The 26469-nt window shown below is 35.1% G+C and overlaps 1 long non-coding RNA gene across 1 annotated transcript in view; it reads right to left on the reverse strand.

Annotated features, from left to right (window-relative positions):
* Positions 1-262: 262 nt before the first annotated feature.
* Positions 263-26469, reverse strand: part of LOC145303787 (uncharacterized) — a 30673-nt gene continuing 4466 nt past the window's right edge. Inside the window, exons 3-4 of the long non-coding RNA XR_013873818.1 lie at positions 3600-3666; positions 263-323 (exon numbers count right to left, since the gene is read on the reverse strand). This is a non-coding gene — a long non-coding RNA (uncharacterized LOC145303787). The remainder of the gene's footprint in view (positions 324-3599; positions 3667-26469) is intronic.

A 26469-nucleotide genomic window follows, 5' to 3' on the forward strand; every position in this document is an offset into this window, starting at 1 on the left:
CTTGTGTACGTATTACCCTCATCCTATCTCAATATTTACTACTAGCTAAAAAAATCAAAATTTTAATTTTGAATGTATAATGTATAAATCGTTTATACATTATATCGCTTTTCCCTTTGACAGGAGGTGTTGAAAATAGTTTTTGCAATAGTTGGGTTATCTGTTGTACAACTTCGGGAATTAGGGGAATATTGGGTAATCAATTTTCAGTTGATCCATTTAAACACATTTTATCTTTTTCTTGATTGATTGAATTAATTTCCTGAAAGCCACGAGGGTGTGTCCAGAAACCAGCAGAATTAATGTACATGAAGTTAGCATTCCTAAATATTCAATAATGTATTATAGAGGGGAGTGGCTAGAAACCAGCAAATTAATGTACATGAAGTTAGTATACCTAAATAATCAAATGATATTATAGAGGGGAGTGGCTAGAAACCAGCAGAATTAATGTACATAAAGTTAGTATACCTAAATAATCAAATGATATTATAGAGGGGAGTGCCTAGAAACCAGCAGAATTAATGTACACGAAGTTAGCATACCTAAATAATAAATATGATATTATAGAGGGGATTGGCTAAAAACCAGCAAATTAATGTACATAAAGTTAATATACCTAAATAATGAATATGATATTATAGAGGGGAGTGCCTAGAAATGTTGTGTGATATCCTAGACGCACTAACAACATTAAACCAGATATTTCTTTAACAACATATATTTACAATAACCACTCCAATACATGTAACGAATCAATGATGATGTTCATGGATCTAAAATAATGACAATTAGACTATTTAAAAGATAATTAGATCAAAATGAAATAAACCAAATTAAATAAAGAAACTCTTACTTTTTGGTGGGCTTCTAGTAAATTAACATATCACAAAGATATCACAAAATATATGTAGCTATGCACATTCAATTATAAATAATGTGTAACCTATATTTAAAATACCCTTTCCCTGTCTAATTCTGGGTTGATATATTTACCCCTGAAATAGACTGGATGAACGGCTATTCAGGTAGAGAATCCCTGAATATAAAAGCCTTAAACTATAATTAAGATATCAGACGAGATTCTGATAAAAGTAAATTGAGTGTGCATTCTACTCACTGGTACAAAAGAGTTAGCAACACTGATTTGAAGGTGGTGAACTGAAATTAGTTTCCGAATGTGAACACATTTTCCTAGGTGTTTCCCAATCCTATCTCAATATTTGCTACTAGCTAAAAAACCTTCAAACTTCCAAAAAAAAATCTAAATTTGAAAAATTAAAACTTTGAATGTATAATGTATAAATCGTTAATACATTCAAATTTTGATTTTTTTTGAAGTTTGAAGGTTTTTTAGCTAGTAGCAAATATTGAGATAGGATTGGGAAACACCTAGGAAAATGTGTTCACATTCGGAAACTAATTTCAGTTCATCTTGAAGGTGTGTACGATAGTACTTTATATAGCCAGCCAATGTTTTGATTAGAACTGGTTTTGAATAACTTAAATAAATAAATAAAATATTATAATCAAAATATGAAATATACATAAAATGATACACTGCAAATTACTTACAGTTTAAAGTAAAATGATGTTAAAATTACCTTTAAAATATATAAGTAATATGTACAATTTAATAGACTAAAATCATAGACAATGTATATGTAACATAGCTCGGAAATTGTACAACAAGAAACCAGCAAAATTAATATACATGAAGTTAGAATACCTAAATAATGAATATGATATTATAGAGGGGATTGGCTAGAAACCAGCAAATTAATGTACATAAAGTTAGCATACCTAAATAATCAAATAATATTATAGAGGAGTGTGTCCAGAAACCAGCAAATTAATGTACATGAAGTTAGCATACCTAAATAATAAACATTATAATATAGAGGGGAGTGGCTAGAAACCAGCAAATTAATGTACATGAAGTTAGCATACCTAAATAATCAATATGATATTATAGAGGGGAGTGGCTAGAAACCAGCAGAATTAATGTACATGAAGTTAGCATACCTAAATAATGAATAGGATATTATAGAGGGGAGTGGCGAGAAACCAGCAAATTAATGTACATGAAGTTAGCATACCTAAATACATAAACAATTTATATGAGGAGTGTAGCTTTTAAACTATATATAATAATTCATTCTAAAGATATTGCTACAAAATAGCAGAATTAATGTACATGGAGCATAAACAATAATCATACAAAATACTAATTATTCTAAAAACTATTATTATACGGATAGTACATTTTTGTTTTATAACCTCATGATTTGAACCTAAAACAGAATTTATTAAACAAATCATTCAGGCCTAACATTTAAACTAAATATCTAACAAAATTTTGAATTTTTTAACATCAACAATAATACAGTTTTCCAGAATAATTTTCTCTTTTTCATAACAGTACTTTTTTCTAGTCATATAACTTTTTGATTTAAATCTGAATATTGGGATGGTTTTAGTCTATTTTTCTACTTTCCTTCCCTTAGCTGATAGGGTCACTATAAAGTGCAAACGTACTTGTTAAAAGAAAGTTGTAATATGATTCCTGTAGATGTCTCATTGTCTATTGTTTCAAGTAATGGGATATGGAATTTCATTCCTACCATCAAGAGATTAGGGATATGGTTTCTGAAGAAAAAAATTACTAATTTCTAACATTGAATGAGAATCTTTAATAAACAATGGCTCTGCTTTTTTGTATTACAACAAGTTTTTAAGGCATAAATGGTTGAAGATTTTCAAAGCTCATGAAGAAATTAAGATTTTTTAGTATTTAAAGAAAGTGGGTTGAATTAAGCAATAATTCCTTTACAGCTCAACTTATAGGCAAAGACGTCCATGGATGGGGCAATCCCCTCACCCCTTCTTCAAGTTGAATGAGAATGGAAATTACTCTAAAAAAAAACTCATATGCAATTAGTACCACTTTTTTGTGCATTTAGTTTTTACAAATCATGTTACATTTCATGTACTGTAACCTTTATTTTGGTTTTTAACCCTACCGCCCCCCTTCCTCCACAAAAAATGCTCAGATGTCCTTGCCAATAGTTTAACCATTTTGAAAATCATTAGCTTATTATACAAATTCTAACTTAAAATAAGGTTGTTAATAAAATCTTTTAGGTTTACAATTATGTCTAAAAAAATGTTATTTAAAATGAATACACCAACTAATGAAAATAAATCTATTTTCTGTTAAAATGGAAATTAATAGCTTAACACAATTTTTCCATTGAAAAAAAGACAGAAAATGAATGAAATTTATACAGTTTTTAATAAATATAATTATAATATTTTATATAAAGGCTTTACAATGTATTACTAGCTTGAAAATTTTATGTCATTTGAGAGATGTCCTTTTGATTTCAAACTTTGCAAGATAATTCCTGAAACACTTCTTATTTGCACTTTATTCATATAGCGTAGTATAATCTATACTCTTTATGAAAAGTCCATATGCCCATTCAAAACATGTTGGTTAAAGCCTTTCTAAAGTCATGGTCGGTCAATCCATCAGTGAACAGTTGTCATAGTTTTCTATTGATGATTATGTATTTATTTTTATTTATTAAAATTACCTGCAAAAAAATTGACATCACCAAAGTATGGGATAAAAAAATAGCACCAAGTCAAACAGTCTTTTCCCTAGATAATTAAATAGATATATAGGTTTATAGATGGACAGATATTTAAATGTGTTGTTGTATAGATAGGCTTTAAGCTGAACTCATAGATAGATTGATTGATAGACTGGTTGAATGGATGAATGGATAGGATGGTTATATCTGATGGTTAGGAGAGGAATATAGATAGTTGAATTGATTCATCAATGGGTGAATAATAAATGCATGAACATGTAGTTAAATGGATAGATATGGATATATGAACAGTTAGTTAATGGATAAATGTTCACAACACATGGATGAATAGTTGGATGGCTAGATTGAAACAAAATTAATGGGTCTATAGAACATAGTTTTCTTTTTATGAATAGATAGATGAATAGTTAGATGGATGGATAGATTAATGAATAGATAGATATATATGTATATTGATAAATAAATAGATGAATAGATAGATAGATAGATAAATGTTTGGATTCATGAATAGATAGATGGATGGATATATAAATGGATAGATGAAGGATTAGATGAATGTAAAGATGAATTGGTACATGAATGGATAGATGAATTATTTGATATTATGATGCAGTGATCTATAGATTTATAGATATAATAAAGAGTTAGGTGAAAGGGTTGATAGATAAAGATATTTTTTTAATCAACAAGAATTATATTAATATTTTCACAAAGTTATATTTAAATTCTTTAGATTTGCTAAAATTATTTGATTAATTTTATACAGAAATTTTAAAGTTCTTATCAAATCCAAATATACTTTGTGGTACATAATCGGTTACATTTATGTAAATATATGCAAATGTGTAAATTGCATACAGGATTTCCACACTTGTACTTGTTGTGTTAGGTAATAAAACAATTCTAACAGGTTAATTTCATTGTAACAAAAAATATTGCTTTTAGAAATTTAGCATTTTAATAGTTAGTTTTTAGGGTTTTGGATTTGCTGAACTAATGATTTCAAACATTGAAAGCTTCAACGCTACTATACTTATGGATATAATTGTTCTTATTCAAATAGGCTAAAAAGATATTTGATATTTTTGTTTATTTATATGTGCTGTTCTTATATAACCTTAGAATTTTAAAGCTATATCATGCCATATATGCTTTAAATATTTGTATCAATTTTTTTACATGAATATTAGACAAATTATAACCTTACTAGTGGCTACACCCCTAGCTGCCTCTAGTGGTACTGTAAATTTTTTTTATAAATAATATATAATATTTCTATGTTGTGTTCAAGTCTCTACGAGGTACCACCACCCTTGTGTCATATATTTAAGTTGCAGACAAGTTTAAGTTTTTACTCTCAATTACTCTCAATTATTCTGGAAGAGTTAAGAGAACATTTATTAAAACAGTTGCAATTGAGAGTCCACACACAGAACACTTCTGGTTTGGGGTCGAGTCTTATTAGACCAATTCAGCTATTTACAGACATCTTACTACTTCAACGAGTTTGCACAGGCAGATATTCCACCTCTTCAAAGTGTATAGTTAATCAATACATTTGTATTAATTAAACAGACAGCCATCCTACTGCTTTGGTGTTCTTACACACAATCAGACATTCCGCTACTTCAGAACTTTCCAGCATATTAAATCAATAGTTTTGAATCATTTAATATATTTAACCATTGCTAAATAAAGTATACATATTTAATCATATTTACCCAAAACTGCATTTAATCCAATATAAATAAATACTTAAAAAATCTGTTTGTATTTTGAATTAAAGATTGAATCTACTCTATCGTTAACTTGTGTAAGTCTGTCTACATTTCATTTGGCGCAGTCTTATTGTGTTACGTGTTATTTAGACCAGCTGCCGGGTTAAAGGTGTTTGAAGTGGTGTTTAATTTGAATTCAATCACTTTTTGAGATTGTTTATCTCGGATTTTTCACAGTTTTGTTATATATTTTATATTTATAACTTGGTTTATATTTCAGGTTTCTGTGGAATTTCACTCTTTAACGTTTTCTGGTCTAAATTTCACAGCGAACCTAGTTTTGGTGCTTGGATATGGCTGATGAAAAAGGAGAGCGGGGCAAACGTGAGGGCAAGCGTGGACGGCGGCCTCGGGAGGCTGAAAGTCAGGATGACGATGGAACTCCCGACAATTGGGAGGAGGATGTCGATGCGGTTGATGATGTTGGTGGAGGTGCAGGTGCTACTGCAGATGTGGAGTCGGCGTTGGGCGACGTGGAGAATGATGCTGTGCCTGAAAGTATGAAGAAATATGTTAGGGCAATGATAAAGGAGCATACGTCTGTTAAGAGTCAAGTGGATAAGCTAACGGCGGCGAATAAACGGCTGGAGAGTAAAGTGAAAGAGTTCAAAAGTTCAGATAAGCATAAGAAGTTAGGTTATGATGTTGATTTGGCTACTATCAAGAAAAAGGTGGCGCAATTGCCACTGGACGGGGATATTAGCGGTTTTTTGTATGAGACAAGTTTGGGGGCTAGCGTTGCTACAGTCAAATTGATGGGGGATGATTCATTTAATGCATCTTTTATTAATTGATTGAGTGTGGAGGCTAAATTGGATTCCACTAATTTTGAGGCTAAGAGGGTAAAAAGTGCTCCTGGACATCTGAAGTTTTCGCAAATTGATTTTTTGGGTCCAGCCGGGAATGGAAATTGGATGAATGTACGTGAGGGTTGTTTGACCGAATATGAGAATCAGTTATTGGATATATTTCCTTTAATTGAGGAAAGGGCTGAAATGCTTAAGGCTTATAAAAAGGTGGCTGGTGGTAGTGTCAGTCAACAGACTGTAGAGGAACAGTTTAGGGAGTTTTGTCTGGTAAGAGGAGTCAAGTGGGATAGTGATTTTGTACGAGATGCTCCATTTTGGGATAGAAACATTGATTTTGAGGATTATTTCCTATCATTATGGAGGGTTTCTCGGTTCGCAAAATTGGAGGATCCCATGCTTTTCAAGGACGTTTTGTACAATAGGATTTTTGAGTGCAAAGGGAAGAAGATGGGGAGGCTTATTACGCCGGAAGCTAATGCTTCCCTAAGTGCTTTAGTTTATTACCTGTTGATAAGAAGGTTGGTGATACCCTTTGCGGATACTGAAACGGCGACGGAGTACTTCTATGCCCTGAAACAAAAGAATGGTCAAAATGTGGATGTGTTCTTCAATGCGAAGTTACGGTTGTTTAGGCTTATGCATCCTGGTCATATTTCTAGACAATCTTGGCGTGATTTCTATAATAATGTGGCTAAGAATTTGTTGTTTTCTGATCTAGCTAGGGATATGGCCAACTTCATTGAATCTATGCATTACCTGGAAGATTACAGCGCTTTCTTGACTTATTTGATTCGCAGAGGTCAGCATTACATCAGTTGGGCTCGTTCTGGACACATTTCACCTGAAAATGTAACGTCCTGTTATTCTCAGGCTATGGAAGGGTTGAAATTGGAAGAATCCAGGGAGGTAAAATCTAGGCCTGTGATCAGTGAGGTGCACGTATCTGATTTGGATGACAGAACTGAGATTGGCAATAATAATGCGTGGATTGAGGGTGATGACGACATTCCTTGGGATCAGGTTGAGAATGTGATTGGGGCTTTGAATTCGAAGGCTAAGAGTATGATCTGTTGGTATTGCGGGAAAAAAGGACATGTAGTAGCTAATTGCTGGCAGAAGAGGGACGGTAAGCCGCCTGCTCCTGATTCTCGCATAGAAAAGACCAAGGCTAGGTTTTTCCCGGCAAGTAACGAAAAAAGGGAGGGGCCTGGAGTGCCTAATAATAGGGTAATACCTGAGCAGTTTCTGAAGAAAACAGTCAATCAGGTGGGGCCTGTTGTGGATTCTGAAAAAAGCAGGGATGAAAAACAGTATGAGGCTATGATTGCTGACATAGCTAGGACCAATTTTCAGCAGTATCCTATGTAATAGTATGATGATTGATTCGATATATAAATTTCATTCTAGAATGAGATTTATATATCGTTTCCTTATTCGCATATATTATATAGGTTATAATTGTGTAATTGAGTTTTTTTTAGCTATGTGCAATTCAATATTTTTGCTGTCTTGTATTCAGATAATTGCTCTCAACTCTATAAAGTATTTCTGTCTCATTTCTTCTTCAGTCAATGTGTGGTCGTGCTAGTGGCTGTCAATGAAAAAAATATATATTGTATAATATATTTTTGGTAGGTACCTAAGTAAAGTTTTAATGAATATTAAAACTTTTGAGGGGTACTTACTTGTGTGACAAGGAGCTTGGTGTCTAGTTAAGAGATACTAGTGGTCTGCAGGCTGTGCAGGACTTCATAAATGGAACAGTATGCTGGCGGCTGATGGTTGGCGGAGGGCTGGCTGCTGCGTTGTAGAATGATGGCTTTATATCTGAAATTAGTTAATTAAGTATATACATTAATTATTTATAACACGACATTGAAATTTTAATCTGACGGAACGGTGGTAGAAGTTACTAGGGCTTTAAAGGGATCGTGAAGTTTTTGAAGATAAAGAAAGAAAAATGCCTATTTGCGCGGATTTAGAGTTTTTCGTACCAGGAGCTGATATTACAGTGGAGGAGCTAGGAATTATTGATACAGGAAATAATTTTAGTTCTTTAATATCTAGAGAAATCCTTGATAAACATTCGGTAGATTTAAAGAAAGTTAATATTATTGGATATGTTGAGTTGAAATTTAGATTTGCTGGAACTCAAGCTGTTTTTACAGAAATATTTTTGGTACGGATTAAGGACTTGGGCAAGCCTAGGACAGGAAAGGAGTTACAGAAGTTTTTGGGGTTTACCAATTACTACAGAGGATATTTTGCTGATTATGCTAAGAGGTCGTGTATGTTGGATAGTCACAGGAATGACACGATTATTAAATGGACAGAAGAACTGAATAAAGTATGGACTGAATTTTTGAACATGTTTAAGACTGATATGTGTAAGGGTTATCCTCAATGGGATAATCCTAATCTTTTTATTGTGGATGTAGATTATAGTTCTCAGTATTTTGCAGGAATTATTTCTCAAGAACAGGATGGTGTGGAAAGAGTATTTGGTGTCTGTAGTAAGAAATGTAATGCAGCTGAGCAAAACTATCCTTCTTATAAAGGAGAATTAGGGGCATTAGTATATGCACTAAAGAATTTTGTACACTTTTGCAGGTTTCGTGAATTCTTAGTGCGGACAGACAGTATTTCATTAGTGCATTACAAACGTTGGGCTAAGGGATCAATAAATGGCGTTACCTATCGCTGGATAACTTTCTTGCAAAGTTTTGACTTTGTAGTTATCCATCGACAGGGGACTAAACATGTGAACGTAGATCATTTGTCGAGATCTGAGTTAAATTGTAAAGAACATCAATTGAAGGATTGTCAGAAGTGTAAAGAGACAGATAATAAAATTTTGGATCCTTACCTGGATGATTCACCATTTCTGGACCAAATTTATACTATAATGCAGCTACATTCTGCAGATGATGAAGTGGATGTTGAGTTTGTCTGGCAACGCAGTCTTCAACAGAACGAGATCTTAAATGAAATAAGGTTATGGATATTGGAAAGGAGACAGTTGTCTTCTTATGAGAGGGCTGAGTTATCTGGCAGGAAGGAGTTGTTGTACAATCTTATTAGCCATATGTATGTATTAGAAGGGGTTGTAATTTTCAGACAGCCTCTGGCCGAAGGGGGTTTTGTCGAGAGACCTGTAGTGCCTCTTTCCTTATATAATGATATATTTGATTCAGCTCATGGTGGATATGGTTCTGGACATAGGGGTGTTCAAGAAATGGTGCGTAAGATAAATGAGAGATTTTTTATGCCTGGCGTGAACAAGTTTGTGAAATCAAGAATGCGGAGTTGTATTACATGTTTGAAAAAGGCTGGAAGTAATCCTAAACATGTTTCACCTATCACTCATTCTGTCCAAAGTAGCGAAGTTTTTGCTAATATGTCAGTGGACCTGGTTGGTCCTTGGACTCCGTGTTATCATCAGGGACAGACGGTTAAGTTTGTCTTAATCATGATTTGTTATTTTCCAGGTATGTATTTACATGTCCGTTGGTTGATGCTAAGACTGAAACAACTGTGAAAGCTATACTGGAGAATTTTGTACCTACCTATGGTTTGTTTCGGGCTTTGAGATCGGATAGAGGTACAAATTTTACAAGCAGTGTGTTTAAGGGGGGTGATGAAAGGATTGGGGGTGGACACAGTTTTGGTTCCTCCCAGGAATCCAAATTCGAATCCTGTGGAAAGACAGAATCAAAGTTTGTATGCAGCTTTAAAAGTAGATGAAAATTATGGAACTTAAGATTGGGCGAAAAAATTACCTTTGGCATCATTGGTGATTAACTGCTCCAAGAGTTCAAGGACCAGTTATTCCCCCTTTTTATCTGGTTTTTGGCAGACAGCCACGTATTCCCCTCGATTTTCTGTTGCCAGCTCCTCCTGTTGAATCTCCGCCATCTCGGTTGTACTTGGAATTTCTGAAACATATGGAGGATATAATTAAGAAAATTTCTACAAAATCTAAATTATATTTAGAGGTTCAAAACAAACACAGAGTACAGAAAGAGGAGTTGAGAATGACAGATGTCTGTTATGCTTTTTTCAATATTGTGAAGAGTGACGTGTCCAAAAAATTACAGTCTTTTTATGGTGGGCCTTTTATTGTGGTCAAGAAATTTTCAGATGCTTTGTATGAATTAGCACCTTTTGGGAATAATCCCATCAAGAAAAATCAGGTTGTGGCTAGAGATAAAATTCAAAAGATTCATGCTCGAACTGAGGTTTTGGGGGAGGAGGTTAATTTTAACGTCTTTCCTTTACCTGAGATCTGTCCTTCCGATGAGATATTTTTGGAGGTGGACAATATGCCTGTAGAGAGAGAGACTGTGGAGGAGAGAGAGGGTGAAGATGTGGTGTATTTGTCACCTGAAGACGATGGTTTTGAATTGGCAGAGGAAGGGGAGAGTGATGAGGTTCAACAGAAGGAGAGTGAGATTGCTGTTGATAGTGACAGAGTTTCAAGGGTAGGAGATGAGTTGGATAGTAATGACGAAAATATACCTGCAGGAGAGACGGATGAATCTGTAGTACCTGTTTCTGTAGCTGGGGAAAATTTTGATGAGGTTGATCTCCCATCAGAACAGTCGTTTTTGACCAGGGCTCCGCCGCAATCTTCGCCTGAAAAATTGGTGACAATTAAAAAAAGTGGGTCACGAGTGGCAAAATATTTGTGGGATACCGGGAGGAGATTAAGATCTCAGGTAGGGGGTCCTGTGGTACATGTACAGATAGGGACTTGAGGACGGAGAAAGTAGGGATAGGAGAACTGATAATAATAAATAATGTCGAGTTATAATAGTAAATCCAAATCAGGTAAATATTTTTACTTTTTCTTGATTTGGGGATTGAATTTAATATCCTTATGTGGGGCTGAAGTTATACCTGTGTTAGTGAAGGAGTGTGTTGGCGGCGGTCCTGAATTGAGAGCTTTGGAGTGTTCGGTGTTTGGACAGCATGAGTTTAATGGGACAGCTGGTGGCCACCTGTTAAAAAAAGTAGGTGTGAGAGTTTTGCCTTTGGTACAATGTCACGTCGACAGAATGGTTCATACATGGTATTGTGGTAAATATTCCCACATTCATTTAGGGGCACCAGCTGTGGTTAGTAGAGATGAACTTATTTCAAGAGAAAATTGTGAAAGGATGGAGGAGCAAAGGGTGTTAAACATAGATGGATGACAATTGCCTGTAGCCTTTTATGACCGTTCAATGACTTATTTTATAAATGGGACTATTTTGTATGATGACATGTTTACGTATGGAGTTGATTCCCAGTGCAGAGAAGACGGAATTTATTTAAATAATACGCTAGTGCCAAATAGTTTCCAGGAAATTCAAATTACATTTATTTGAAAAATGTGCAAATTACAATGTTACCTGATAATAGTTGTTATTTGGGGGATCAGTTTATTGGCGTTCACTGCTTGGAGTCCGAACTGCGGCTGGAGCTCGATCGAGTCATAGTTCACAACAAATCACAAGAGGATAGACGTCATTTTAGTAATTTTCGCACTGTAGAAATTGTAAATTTGACTTTGTTTACTATTTCCAATATGGCGTCTGATGCTAGTAGTCAGGGTGGCCAAAGTTGGCTGGCGATTTCTCCACATTTTTCGTTAGGATTGAAATTGGGGGAAAAAGCGGCATTTTCTGACTTTTTGACAGATTTGTATTATTTTCATACAAATGTTCCGGATGTATTTTTGTGGATTACAACAGCTAGGAAGAATTTTATCCCTTGGATGCATAAAAAGGAGGAGGATGGTGCTTTATTATTGCAGCTGACTTCTTCATATCATCAGGTGGAAAGGATTTTACAGGCAGAACAGGGATGTTGAGAAAATAATTTATTTCATTCCAACATAAAACAAGTCGGAAATTTGTTGGTACAACATCTGGGTGAAATGGAACTTGTGTCTGTGTGTAAAAAAAGATGGTTGAATGTGACTTTAGGAGTGAACCTGCCTTGCTATCTTGGTCATTTTTCTTTGTCAATGAATAATAGAATTGTTGCTGTAGAGCCGTTAACAAGATTGGTTAAAAATGTTTCATTGTTAACGGCAGTTGAGTGCAGGAAAAATCCAGTGTTTGTAAGGGTTAAAACCGGGTTTTACTTAGGCAACCAGGGGGCAGGGATGGAGCTGGTTCAGACCAAACAGTTGGAGGACAGTTTGTTGGAGGTACCGGTGAAATTTGAACATCTGTTGGACAAGGGGGAGATAGTACAGGTGTTGCAGTCTGTGGAAGAGGCTAAACTTTCGGAATTGGCTACTAATTCACATGCCTTTACTGTAGAGGTTACAGAAGATTGGTTTGTACATCTGTATAATGCATCTATTAATTGGTTGACTGATAGCTGGCAGCATTTTGTCATGGCAGTGATTGGCGCTGCAGGCATGATAGTTGGACTGATGTGTATTGGTTGTCTAGGGAAATTGTGTAACTGCGTGAAATTTTCCTGGTATCCTTCGGGGTGGCAGTAATTTTGAAATTTGGCATCCCTGACAACAATAATTTGGGTAATGTATTTTGTTTTGAATGTCGTCTTATATATGTAAAATGTTAAAATATTAAAATATTTAATTATTGATTATTATCAGGAAATGGTGATGATAACGAGAGACGATATCAGCGGGCGCCTGGGCAGCGGCGGGAAGAGCATGAAGTGTCTGTTGAGATGCTGGAGACTGATAAAGCCTGCCGGCGACAAGTTGTGTATAGAAAGGATGATAGAGTTGGTCCTCGTAGACGGCAGTATGAGGTGGAGTTGCCCAGGTATGAGCCTGAATCTGAGGATGATGCTGGCAACGAAGGTCTTGAGGTAGATCTTGATTCCAGGGACAGATTGCCTAGTGACCAGAGTGGTTCGGAGCTAGATAGTTGGACTGAACCTCCAACTGACAAGCCTGAGCAAAAGGTGGCAGATTCCAGTTCTGGAGATGGTCGGCGGAGATCTGGCAAGTCTGTCGGTGGAGGAGGTGAACGGCCAAAACAGAGTCATGCAGCTGTGTCGGTCAGGACTAAGGGGGCCAGCAAGAGTTATGAGGACGTAGGTGAAGGAAGTTCAAGAAGGGGTGTGGCCAAGCGTCCTGCTGTTGGGGCAGATACTTTGGGTCCTAAACAGAAAAAAGATTTACCAGACCTACGAGTAGAAGTGGAGCGGAATAGGGCTGAGCGCAAGAATGACAGACGTGGTGAGAGAGGTTTGGTTCTCAGTGATGAAGATATAGGTCGTCTTAGTGCCTCTGTTGCTTCGACTTTAAAGCCTATAGTCGAAGAAAAGATCCGAGAGGCTGTAAAAGGGATGATTACTGAGACCGTCAAAAGTCTGAACGTTGCACAAAGTCTGTGGCAGAAAGATGGCCAAAAACGTATTAAAGATATGTTGTCACAGCATAAGAAGGATCTGATGGAATGCATTAAGAATGTAGATACTGAAGTTCAGCAAATGGTAACTACAGGGACGGAGGGGATGCAACAGAAGGCTTCTTATCTTGTGCAGCGTATACAGACAGCGGTGGCTGATATTTGTGAAAGTGATGGTGGCTGTGGATGATGCTGCTGCAGTAAACAATGCTGTGATGGTGGCCGTAGATGATGCTGTGATGGCTGCTGTAGGCGTTCCAGCTGCTGCTGCAGTAAATAATGCGGTAATGGTGGCTGTAGATGATGCTGTGATGGTTGCTGTAGGTGTTCCAGCTGCTGCTGACGATGGGGAGCTGAACACTCCTCCTCTAGCGGGGGAGGGAGATGAAGGACTTGATGCAGGAGTTTTCCATGATGTGGGTTACCCCAGTATAGATGTTGATCCAAGTTTGTTGGATCAGCCTGAGTCATGGTGAAGCCTTGACGGCTTCAGAAGGGGGAAAATGTCATATATTTAAGTTGCAGACAAGTTTAAGTTTTTACTCTCAATTATTCTGAAAGAGTTAAGAGAACATTTATTAAAACAGTTGCAATTGAGAGTCCACACACAGAACACTTCTGGTTTGGGGTCGAGTCTTATTAGACCAATTCAGCTATTTACAGACATCTTACTACTTCAACGAGTTTGCACAGGCAGATATTCCACCTCTTCAAAGTGTATAGTTAATTAATACATTTGTATTAATTAAACAGACAGCCATCCTACTGCTTTGGTGTTCTTACACACAATCAGACATCCCACTACTTCAGAACTTTCCAGCATATTAAATCAATAGTTTTGAATCATTTAATATATTTAACCATTGCTAAATAAAGTATACATATTTAATCATATTTACCCAAAACTGCATTTAATCCAATATAAATAAATACTTAAAAAATCTGTTTGTATTTTGAATTAAATATTGAATCTACTCTATCGTTAACTTGTGTAAGTCTGTCTACATTTCACTTGATCTCAAAAGAGTTATAAACCTTCCTGGGACCTATGAGAGGCTCCCCTGTTCAGGAGAATCTGATTGGGTCAGCAGTTATCGAGATCCTTTGGTACAAACAAACAAACAGACAAACACACATCCTGTTACTTTATTATACGGATTCAGAATGTTAAATCTTAATATATTATGCACCATACCCAGTTTTATTTAATTTCATAATGCTAAAAAAAGCTTTAAAAGGTAGTTTAGATTTTGACATTGTGACTGATCAAATCATCAAAAGTAATTTTATTTTCTATTGCAATTGCAAAAAAAAGTATGAGTGCAAAGAATAATCAAATGTAGAGTCCTTTTTCTTTTCATCTTTCTAATCAGATTACATTTTTACACTATTAACAGGGACAATGGATATATAAATGGTTAAAAAAAAAATATCTTTAACCTTTGTCTCCTTTAAACATCTTTTTAACAAAATAATTAGTAGCTTTTTTGTATGATGTAGTAAATATCATGTTGCAAAACTTTGTTGCAATTTTAGCTCTGTACAATTTGAGGGGTTTATTTTCAAGACACGTCAAACTTTCATTAAATTACAGAAGCTGTTGCTAGTATCGACTAATGAGAAAATGATTTTGTGAACTTTTTTGTCTGATATTTATAATAAGCCTTTATTTCTATCAGGATACACCCGAAACTCCTTTATTCCTTGATAACATTTAAGAGCAAAATATGAAAAAGAACTAAATTACTTTGCCTTAATCCAACAAAGTTCTTGTACTTACAACATAAAGTGTAAAATCTAGAATAGCTTTGCACTTTTCTCTATTGTGTTTATTACAATATGAAAAAAGTAAAGGAAATAGGATTATAGAATTGTGTTCTATCAATTACAAGGATTAATATGTGATAATAATAGCAAAAGAGTACAAACATAGATTACTAAATTTTCTAAATTCTAAACATCAATTCTATAAATTAAAATAGCAAGGTTTTTTGTCAGAAGTTTAAAATCTCTGATGCTGGTCCTAATTTGTTGTGCTTTTCATGGAAGCTTTATAGATGCTTGATGTGGTTTTATGCTATTTACCTTACCTTGCCCATGTTGTTTACTATAGGCTAAAAACAAAGCAGCCAGTATAATAAAAAGAAACATGTGTTAATGGTATTTTGTCAATAAATCACTAAATATGACTTTATGTTGATTTTAAGTTTCAAAACTTTATAAAACCCTCAATAAACAAGGAGGTTACAAACTTTTTTTAGATTTGAATCCAAGACATTTTTAGAGTTTTAGTAGAAAATAATTATATGTCTCTCTATTTCTTACATATTTATTGTAAATAGCCAATTTAGATTTTCTTTGTCAATGTAACAGCTCTTCAAAAGAAGTGAGTATAAGCTTAAAGAATAAGGGAGAAGGATATGGCGTCTGAAGAAAACCTATTTTTGACCCCTTATAAATAATTTTTGAGAAAAAAATCATTTATACCCATCATTATAATTTTTGGTGCTTAGTGGACCAATTAAATGCCTTGTTGAGGTTTTTTAAATCTCCCCCCCCCCCCCACTTAAAAAAGAGGACTTGTACATCTTTGAGTACACTTTGCTTGGGATATGGTACTGGCCGGGGAGTAAACCCCTACTACTCCTTCCATGCGTTTGAGTACATATAAGTTTAGTATGCTGCTGAATTACATGAAGAATGACAATCAATTGTCAACATTTGTAGCTGGAAGAAAAGTTTGATTCAAAATAACCAAATCCCTGTCCAAATAAAATTGTACTGTCAAAAAAAGTGTAAAAAAAAGAAAAATAAATGATAATATATGTATAAATTGAGTCAAATGAATTAATCTTAGAGCTAAATAAACCATTATGTAATAAGGATGACAACATCCATAAAAGTAAAGCCTTAAAATAAAAAGTACAAACGACCATTAAAACTTGTAGAGTGTCAAACTGAATAATTAGAATATAAATGTATAAGTACAAACAAAATTGTAAGTAAATTTGTTGCAAAATTGCGCAAATACAGAATACTGTTTAAGTATTCAGTACTTAAATCTAAATCTACGCTAAATCTAAATCGCACCTAAATATTATAGGAATCACCATGCAAAGTTTGAAAACTATAGGACAATTCTAACCTGTCCAAATCAACGAAAAGAGCTAACCGTTCTGGACGGACTTACGGACTGACCTACCCTAATCATAGAAAAGCTATGCTTTTTAAATGTTCGCCTCTAGACTATAGACGAGAATATCTTTTTTTATTTCAAATGCATCAATAACATCATTCCTTTTTTTTGCTTGGGAGTAACTTAAAAACAAACACTACAGGACCAGTAGGTATATTCTCTGAAAAGCACAAGCTTGTCAAATCAGGCAGGCTCCGCAGCCTACGCCACTTTCAGCTGCAGAAAACTCACCATCAACTGTGAGTACCAAACCAGCCTTAGCCAGCCAGTCACGCAACTTTGTGGCAGCTGCAGCTACTCATGTACAAAACGCCTCTCTGTAATCATCCTGTAGCTGCAGCCGCAGCCGCAACAAGATCCTAAAATTTTTATTTCAAAATTTGTTCATTTAAAATAAAAGTGGACTTTTACCTATGACGGAAGTAAATTATCTTAAATAATGCATGTTTTATTTTCTTCGTATTTTGAGAAATGCACTTTCCGTAATTGGCAATATTTTATACAAACAAATCTATCTATATACTCTATATGCTCTATAGATAGATTATAATTTTGTCAGGTCCATAGAGATAAGCTTCACAAGGACAAGTTTGTTTACAAGTAGCGCAACCTTGGGAATGAAATCCAGCTAAACTGCATTAGACTGAAGAGGGTGTTCACCGAAATATATCCTTTCCTTATATATAATATTAAAGTTACAGGATGTCTGCCTGTCTGTTTGTCTGTACCGAAGGATCTAGCTAACCGCTGAACCGATCGGGTTCTCCTTAACAGGGTAGCTTCTCATAGGTCCTAAGAAGGTTTATAACTATTTTGGGGGAGGGTACCACCACCCTCCCAAGAGAAATCGCCCCAAGTTTATAAATAAATCTATTATCTACAATATTATGAGGAAGTTTCCCTCAACGTTCTAGTTGAACACAGAAAGTACCCACCATTTATAAAATTAAAGTGGAGGGGGGGGGGGGGAGCTCATGTAAACTTATTTACTTTAGGTTAGGCTATCTATAATACAAAGTAGAATGATGTCTATTCGTCTGTCTGTCCGTCCGTCCGTCCGTCCGTCCCTTAAGATCTCGGTAACCACTGAACCGATCGAATTCTACTCTTAAGGGAATATACCTACTGGTCCTGTGGTGGTGTTAGGCTATTTTCTTCGGGGGTGGGACACCCCCAACCCCCCAAAAACAAAAAAATCCCCCCCAAATTAAAAAAAAAGAATTTGCTGAAGATTTCCTTGGTCCTTTTACGAATTTCGCCTTAATTTTTTTTTGATCACCTCTTGGGGCAAAGCCTCTAGAGGCTGGGGGCGAAGCCGCTAGTGTTATATACAGGCATAGGACCCGCAGGATTAGTACGAGAAGAGAAAACTAAAAATATAGAGAGTTAGGGATGGGGGGTTAGTGGCTTGCTAGATACTTTGAGGTAAAGCACCCAGCTTTTTGTCAAAAAAACAGTAAATCGTAACAAAGTAATACAAATCTCGTCATATGAAATGATAGAATACGTCAAAAAAATAACACTAAATATGAAGTCTTTGCTTTAAGCAGAGTTTTTTACTTTTATCTAGCGCAGCATAGAGTAGCTGCGCAATCGCATTTACTAAGAGAAGTACGAGTAAAAGCACGAGGAAACGAAAGTAAAATATAGATGTTTTTTAAATAAAATATAATATGATTAAATGATTATTTAAAGCTTTTGATAAATGCGCCAATTCTCAATTACATACGACAATATTTGGATTATTTACATTGATACTCTTTGAAACAAATTAACAAAAAAAGCTTAACAATTGAGACAGACAAAAACGATCATTGATAATATTTCTAAAAAATCATATGTACGTTGTATTTTTGGCTTTGATATGCAGTTAGACCTCTACAAAGCGTTTGATAAACTCTCAATTCTTCCAACAATTAATTTTTATGTATTTTTCATGCATGATTCTTCTTTAGTAAAGTTACTTTTTAACTTAGAGAAATGTATATCAACAGATATTCAACTCTTTTGATGAAAAACTTTTTTAGGAACTAAAAACAATCCATTCATGAGTTGTACCTGTTTATGAGCAAAGGAATTCCCTGTACCTATACTATTGTCATCATACACTTGAGATAGCATCAGTAAATACAATTTTTAAAATCTCTAGTATGATACAGCCTCGACTCAAACACCTCTCCTATACCAATAGGGCTCAATCATGCTACTTGTTATTTTTATTTCTGCACTTAATAACCTATTTAAATAATTAGAGCATATGAAAACGTAATAAATAAGAAAATAGTGAATATAATAGAGGGAGAGAGAGAGAGAGAGAGAGAGGGAGAGAGAAAGAGAGAGAGAGAGAGAGAGAGAAGGAGAGAGAGAGAGAGAGAGAGAGAGAGAGAGAGAGAGAGAGAGAGAGAGAGAGAGAGAGAGAGAGAGAGAGAGAGAGAATGATTTATTCCATTAATAGTAAGCTGTTTGAAAGAAAAGAGCTAAACATAGAACCATTTTAATAACAGGATACTTCATAATTAGTAATTACATTTTTATGATAAATATGCTGCTCTTTTAAAAGTATTCCCAATCGTCTAAGAATTAATCCTAAGATAAATATTTTTATGACAATTATATCATAACACAAATTGCTGTCCAAAAAAAATTAAAAATCATCATAAATCAGATAAACATACCGATTTTTTGGTAATGTTTATAGAGTTGCTACTCTTTTTAAATATACAGGAATCATTCCGCAAAGTTTAAAAATTAATGTGACAATTTTAACTTGCTCATAATGACCATCATAGCTATCAAGATATGGACGGAAATATAGACGGACGGACCTATCCTAAATGTATAAAATCTTGGCAACAAAAAAAAGTACTTATTAAGCATGTGAATGTTGTATTCCCTGAGCTATTAAGCTAATCTGGTTAATCCCATACACTATACAAATCAGGAATCTTAAGGGATAAGACAATGGACGATAAAATATACATCCTAAATGATAATAATCAAAAATGTCCCTTCTGTGATTAAAAGTATCTCAATTTAATTTAAGAACCAACAAATCAAAATATAATAAAAGTACCTAAAGTTTTCAAGCCAAGGAATACGAAAATTGTAATCAATTTAGGTTGTTTATATAGTCCTTAGATATTGGTCAATATGTCTCTCCATAATTAGGGAAGGGGTAAAGTCATAAGTGGGGGATGGGTGGGGAGTGTTACATTAGCCGTATGAGAGAAACATTTTATCAGGGTATGCAAAAATCTCTCACAATATCCACGTATTCTATATCCATTAGTAGACCTTTTTTCATTCAAGATGAATATTTATTATGGTCAGAGAAAAATGTGGTAGACCAAGCAAACAAAAGCATCCAGAGGCTCTGTACCGAAGATTAAAGAAATAGACTAAAACCATCAAATTACTTAAATGTAATAATAAAATAGCTCGTTAACCAGTCTGGGACCTATGTGAAGCTTCCTCAAAATAGATTTAATCGGTTTAAAAGTTATCAAAATCTTGAGCTTCAGACACACCCCTCCTTAACCGAACTTTAGATTAAAAAAATTTCCCAAACATTCGGACAATTGGGCGTTCAAATAGGACCTTGTGGTAGTTAGAATCAGTTGAGAACGAAATCCTAGCCGTTCCTTCTTGCCGGATATGGCCATTTTAAGATTTCAAGTCAAATTACACTAAATAACCGGATACAAACTTCACTCTTCTTTCTTAATTTTAGTGTAATTGTAGTGGTACAGACCCAAAACAGAGTAGATTTGCTCCTCTGGCCAAAATGAGTGCCTGGAGTTACTGACAGAGAGTGGCTTAATGTGTTAACACATGTAGGGATTCGAATCCATTCCCAAAACTATTCAAAGTGTGGAATAACTGTACATTACAGCATGAGGTCAGTATTTTCATCACTGATTGATAGATGGCCAGCCAAGGCAATGCCTGTTCTAACCGGAAACCTGACATTCATACCCAGGCCTAAGTGGAGCACCTTGGAGGTGTGTTTCTGGGGTGTAGTCCACCCGCACCCAAGGATTGGGCAGGCCAAGACCCAATGGTGCCCTCAGACTCCCAGTAACCCTGCCACTTGTGGGTGTGGCTGCCCAACCATGAATGGCAACACATAGAAGTAGATGCCATGGTGGACTTTGGCAAACACACCCTGGTTCGTGCCCTGGGCAATGAGATGCTCCCCTGCCAATACCAGATCAGCACTGCTGCCATGGAAGGAGAGCTGCAGGTGGTGGTCCGTATATCTTCACTCAAGATGCAAGTTAGCCCTACCCTGATCTTGACCCTGCAGGAGATCATAGTTGAGTGCACTTTAACCCTTGCCCTGAACCTGGGAGGGTTCTTTAAGAGGGAGTTGGGGACACAGTTACTGTTTGACAGACCTGAGCTGATAGTATGGATCAGTTGAGAGAGTAGTAATAGTTCGCCCTCACTCCCATTACAGCCAAGCCTGGGGAAAGCCTAGGGCCCCTCCCACCACCAGTGACTGAAGCACTTTAGCCGTACAATCAACTGTCTGGCCAAGGCAGCTCTCATGGGGCCACAGCTCTTGCCCCCATTAAATTTCCGTGGTCAAAGAGCAACTGTTCAGAGCTGTCCGATGACCAGGATATGGGTAGCTTGTAGTTGCTGGCCATTCTCATCAGGGTGGGGGCCAAGGCCCCCCAGAAGAAGAAACTGGACATGGGCTTTTCTAAATTGTACACCCCCATGGTGTTCAAGGTGCCTCCAGGAGGCACAAACTGGATAGGGGTGGGGTTTCACATCAAACTGACCCTCAGAACAGAGATGGTGGTCAAGACCAGGCTAAACTCCCAGCCAATGGGCCTGAATGTGGGGAACCCTAGGTACAAGCCCAACACGAAGCTGACCCGGCTGATCACCAACAATACCCAGTGTATCCAGAGAGGCATGCATTGCCTGAGCCCAATATGTTGTTGTTGTAGCCCTGATTCCCTGAAGTTAAGATTCAGATGCACACAGAGATTGGATGTGAGAATCCTTGGACCAATCTTAGATTGGTAAGCTTTGCACACAGCTAATTGTAATCTGTGTTACATTACAAGCTGACCCACGATTCTCATGGAAGCTACTTCATTATTGCATCATCCTGGCCTAAAGTTTTGGCAGGTGTTCCATGGTAAGCCATCCTAATTTATGGCACTCTCATACAAGGAGCAGGGGTGAGGGAAAGCATGGTTAAAGCTGCTCAATTGGTAGAATCCTAACTTCCTACAAATATCCCGCCTTACAACCCTAGGGCATCTCAGGGAAGATTGCATTGTCATAATCTGACAAATTGCCACAACATTTGTCAACCATATGCAAAGTCTATGTTGGGACTTGAACATGGTTTCTCCCAACCACAGCATAGTGTGCTAACCACTAAACTATGGGAACCCTTCCTGAGCCCAATATACAAAATTCCTGTCATCTAGCTGTAATATACAGCTATTCCACACATTAGATAGTTTTGGGAATGGGTTCGAATCCCCACTTGTGTTAACATTATAAGGCACTTCCTGTTAGGAACTCCAGGCAGTATGTTTGGCAAGAGGAGCAAATTTACTCTGTTTTAGGTCTGTCCCACTACAATTACACTAAAATTTAGAAAGAAGAGTGAAGTTTGTATCCGGTTATTTAGTGTAATTTGACTTGAAATCTTAAAATGGCCATATCCGGCAAGAAGGAACGCCCAATTGTCCGAATGTTTGGGAAATTTTTTTAATCTAAAGTTCGGTTAAGGAGGGGTGTGCAGACAAAATAAAACCCTACAAATTTATATAATAGAATATACAATCTAAATATTTCAATGCTTTTTTAATTGTCCTTTTTGTGCAACATTTTCCTAGGTAAATTAAGGGCAATTTCGAGAATAGTTATTCATCGCATCGTATTATAGATAGCTTTTCGTAAATATTAAAATGAAAAGAAAAAAGCTTAATTTAGAAAGGTCGGGACAACCAAATTGGTATTGATTTTTATTTTATACTTCGTAGAAAATTTTTCTAATTATATACGATACATTATTTTTCAGTATGGCTAAGAATCAGTTCTAGTCAAGCGGATATTAATCGGTTTAGAAGCCATATTGGATTATTACAATAAAAAAATTCACCACAAATATCCTAATAGTTTTGATTTAATAATATTTAAATATTTTTAAACTGTGAAATATTAAATCTTATTATTCATGTTAATTTTGTTTATGTAAGTTACAAAATTCGGATTTAATTAAAAAATATGAAAGCTACAAGATTTAGAGGTTTAATTATTTTACCAACTAGTTCCACCCAGCCCTATTATATTTTTATAACAGTTATTTCTCGCACCTTCATATAAAAATGTAAATTATAAGATTAAAACCAGTTTTTTTAGCTCGAGATGTCGTTGGTAAATTTTTATATTTGTAGAAAACTGGATATAATACGATGCTAGACATAATTTTTCAGTATGGCTGACAACCGGTTTTCATACACCGGATATTTGTCCGTCTGTCTGTCTGTCTCAAGCTTAAGATCTCAGTAACCACACAACCGATTGGGCTTTAGTCATCAGGGAATATACCTACTGGTCCTGAGATGGTTTGAAGCTATTTTCTTGGGAGTGAGACACACCCAAACCCTCCCCCCCCCAAAAAAAAAAGAAATCCCCCCCCCCAAAAAAAAAATTCCCAACCCCAATTTTTTTTTACTTTTTGTTTTTAAATCTAAATAACACAAAAATAGTATGCTAAAACCTCTTGGGGCAAAGCCCATAGATGCTAGGGGCGAAGCTGCTAGTCTTAATACAGCATGACCCTCAAAAAAGTATTTTTAAGCATCTGCAGCCCTTATTTCTCAATGAATTATTAAAAAATGCATATGTCCTTGTTCTCCATAGTATTCCACGTAAGTAGATATAAAAATATTTTTTTTACCTCCATTAACACCGGAGATTTTTAGAGCTAAAGTTTTGAAAAAGTGACTGAGAAAAAGAATTTTTTTTTGTTTCTCTTATTTTTTGGATGGTTATATTATGTTTTTCTGGCAACTGAATAATGAGACACAAAGAAAAACAAGTTAACTAAATATTTCTTTTTTATTCCACTTAAAAATATAAATCTTTAATGGCAAAAAATACTACTGAATGAATTGATTATTTGCAAATTTTAGGTTATTTATTAACCCTTATTTATAGAAAAGGATTAATTATGACAGTTGCTCCGCCTACTTTTCTGACATCTCAATTATTTAATAGGGGGTATATTAAGCTTTTTAGACTAAAAAATCATTATGTTTATTTTTATTTTCTTTATAACTTTTTTGTTATTAAAGTTAGGATTGTGAAACAAAAACAATTTTCCTGCTATATTCATAGAGATTTATTTGGTTTTTTAATCTTAAACAATTTTGCCTCATAAGTAAGTTTTTCAAAATATCATTAAACTAAAAAGACTCAAAAAATATGTGTAAAAAAATGCTTTTTACTCAAAAACTAAATTTTGTATTTCATTTTTGTATAAAGTTTCTGCTAGTAACAAAAATAAAAGGATTTCTAGCTTAATTTTGCTAAAAAAGTCGTTTCATGTTAAAAGTTACTTTTTCCTCAGTCACTTTTTCAAAACTTTAGCACTAAAAATCTCCGGTGTTAATGGAGGTAAAAAAAATATTTTTATATCTACTTACGTGGAATACTATAGAGAACAAGGACATATGCATTTTTTAATAATTCATTGAGAAATAAGGGCTGCAGATGCTTAAAAATACTTTTTTGAGGGTCATGCTGTATATATATGAACATAGTCATATCCATAAGATCCTAGCAAATCTAAAACTAAAAAAAGGGTATAAAAATTTACTTGAAACCTCTATATCTAATAAATGTGTATAGAAATCATGTAAAGAATGTTTATTAAAACTTTTTACATACAAAAATAACACATACAACAATAAATATTATCAAATTTTAACTTTTTTATATTAATTGTCAAGTTAGTTATTCAAGATTGTAATAATACTTGAAAAAGATGTTTAGTGCGGGTTAGGTTAATCTCAAACCTATGATTTTTTCCTCCAGAAACAGAAACATGGATGACATCATCAATAGATAGCGAAGTAAACGATAGAATGTACCAGCGGACAAAGTGAGTTATAGAGCAGATGTACAGTTACCATAAGAAAGAAAATATGCAAGAATATGCAAAAACGTAAAAGAACGGTTTATGTCTTCAGAAGCATGACCGACAGACGGGCGGACAAAACAATGCAAATACTAGATGGACATATGTCTTAGGAATCTGACTGAAAATTTCATATGTCTATCTTCAATTGAAGCCGAGAAAATCACATTTCCCCTCCAAGCGTTACGGACTGACTGATCGATTGACGGACAATGTAAATTATAGAGTAGCTTCGCTTCTAAAAAGAGGAAAAATATATTTTTCCATAAATGCCGCCTTTAAGATCATAGCCTAACTAGTTTTTTTTAGGGATTGACCAAACAACTTTCAAAATTCCTAGGCAGAAAACACATATGGCTAAAACCATAATAGAAGCACTATGAAGATTCAATGAAAAGCAGAACCTATCGGTCTCTGATATCTTATGCTTTAAAAAAGCAAACGAACACACGGACAAACATGTGTTATAGTCAAAGAAAAAAGTTTTTCTGTGTTATTATACCGTAAAACATTTGTAACAAAAGTAAACTATATAACTTTTGCTATATAAATCCCATGGGTAAACTAACAGCAATGTCCCATACAAGTCCCCCCAACCCCAACCTAACGCTTATTCAAAACAAGGATGACAATATCCAATTAATGTAATGAGCAGAATATTGATTTGTTTATAGAGATGCACCGCTTAAAATATTGAACCATGTTGTCCTAGGAATCAATGTTCCAAAAATCATCTAGATAGGATAAAATATCATACACAAAATTGGTTTAAAAATTGTTAAAATCTGCATGTTTTAAATGGACGGACGGGCGGACGGACTTTCTAATAACTATTATAGTTTTGCTACCTTCGAACCTGTTACAAGTATAATCGTGAAAAGTTTTAAATTAATAGGACAATTCTAACTTACCTAACTTCAAGATAAGAGTTATCCATAACGTATTGACGGTCCGACCCTAATTATAGAAAGCTTCGCTATGGAGGCCTGTTAAAGAAATAGTAATTAGTTAAGCATTGGAATTGGATGTAATTAAAATCTTTCATTGCCCTAAAATCCACCACCTTTAAGCTTTTGTTAGAGGCTGGAAGGGATAGGGTTTCAGAGGTCCACTAACTTATTAAAGGAAATTACAGTTAGAACAATCGACATCAAGAATAGTTATTTCTCGCATCGTATTATAAACGGCTTTCCGCGGATATAGAATGTAAAATTATAAGATTAAAACTAGTTTTTTTAAGCCCCGATTTGCCGAAGGCACCGGCTAAAAAAACTGGTTTTGATCTTATGATTGTACATTTTTATATTCGTAGAAAGCTGGATATTATACGATGCTAAACAGAGTTTTTTCGTATGGATGAGAACCGGTTCCTATCCACCGGATTCGAATGAATACAAGAAAATAAAGTTTTTTGATTGTTGGATATAAGTAAAATAAATTGTGTTACAATTGAAATGGACACCTATTTGTCACAGCGAAGCTCCTTTAAATGTAAAGCCAAACTTTAT

Source organism: Acartia tonsa, chromosome 13 (assembly GCF_053477335.1).
Source record: "Acartia tonsa isolate MP-2025a chromosome 13, ASM5347733v1, whole genome shotgun sequence".
Classification (NCBI taxonomy): Eukaryota; Metazoa; Arthropoda; class Copepoda; order Calanoida; family Acartiidae; genus Acartia; species Acartia tonsa.